The sequence below is a fragment of the Octopus bimaculoides genome, chromosome 23 (genome assembly GCF_046866305.1).
Source record: "Octopus bimaculoides isolate indiv1 chromosome 23, ASM4686630v1, whole genome shotgun sequence".
Taxonomy (NCBI): domain Eukaryota; kingdom Metazoa; phylum Mollusca; class Cephalopoda; order Octopoda; family Octopodidae; genus Octopus; species Octopus bimaculoides.
Genome location: NC_142950.1, coordinates 38,658,903 through 38,660,346, shown reverse-complemented (window position 1 = coordinate 38,660,346; position 1,444 = coordinate 38,658,903).

Here is a 1,444-nt window from a genome sequence, read left to right as displayed (position 1 = left end):
GTTTTCTTACATTGGTACGAAACGATAGATTCTGTGGTAAAAGAGTGAATTGTTATCGATATAAAGCGACGAGTTGGTAGAATCATTAGCACGACGGGCAAAATGCTTAGCGGCATTTCGTCCATCTTTACGTTCAGAGTTCAAATTCTGCCGAAGTCGACTTTGCCTCTCATTCTTCCGGTGTCGATAAAACAAACACCAGTCGAGCACTGGAGTCGACGAAAACGATTACCGCCTCTCACGAACTTGCTGGTCTTGTACCAAAATTTGAAACCAATGTATGACTGGTATTCACTTTTCCAAACCTGGAGAAATTTTTAAAAAATAAAAAGAGAGAAATCGAATTGGCTCCGTACACGATAATCTCCACCTTACACGCTATACATAAGAAAGTGTAAATAGGATTCCTGGCAAGGGTGGGACATTGGTATATTTAGACCAATCCAAAACCTTTGATAGGGCTGACCATCGGTATCTGGCGGTGGTCCTCGAGGCGACCGGTTTTGGCTCGACATTCCGCGGCTGAATCAACGCTTTATATAACAACATCAAGTTGGTAGTTCAGGCGAACGGTTTTTTTACGGAGCCGTTCAATATCGAACGCTCGGTTTGTCAAGGTTGTCCATTCTCGCCCCTGCTGTATGTATTGGCTCTCGAACCACTACTGCGAAGATTGGAGGTGACGAGTGGAGACCCGCAAGATCAAGGGTATGGAAAGTCAGTTACAGCGTATGCTACAATGTCACTATCATCGTATCCAGAGACCAGGACCTACAGAGGGTAGGTGACGCCCTAAAGTATTATGAAGCGGTAGCAGAAGCAAGAATTAACCGGGATAAGTCGGTCGGCTTGCAGCTCGGCACTTGGAGAGGCGAGTCAATGCCATTCAACAGCATCGTTGGACACTGGACAGGCGGTCCGGTGACAATGCTTGGAGTCTGGTTTAGTCCAGACCTCCAGATAGAGAAGAACTGGAGCGAGGTTACAGGAAGGGTGGCGTCCATAACTCAGACCTGGTCTGGGCGGAGGCTATCCCTGAAAGGAAGGTCGGAGGTGGAAAATGTGGTTAAAGATGCGCTGAGGCTGAGGTGTGTCTGGCTCTACCTGGAAGGTGAGCAGGTGTGGTCTCCGTTCGTTGATGAGATATTTCCCAGGTTCACCTCTTTTGGTGAACTGGAATGTTGGATCAAGCGTAGACCAAGGCTGGGAGTTGGCTCTTTTACCGTCATACCTTGGCAAAGGAACCACAAAAATCGCAATAGAAGGGTATCCGCCTGAAATTAGATCGGCGTGGCCTCTGGCAGTCGCTTGCTCCAATATCAAGGAGGAGGTGACACTGTTGGAGTTCAAGGAGAAAAAAGTGTTAGCGTCGATTTTGATAAGAGCCAAAATGATAGGAAAATAAAAGGCACGTCTTAGAGTTTCAAAAAACTTAATTATCAGA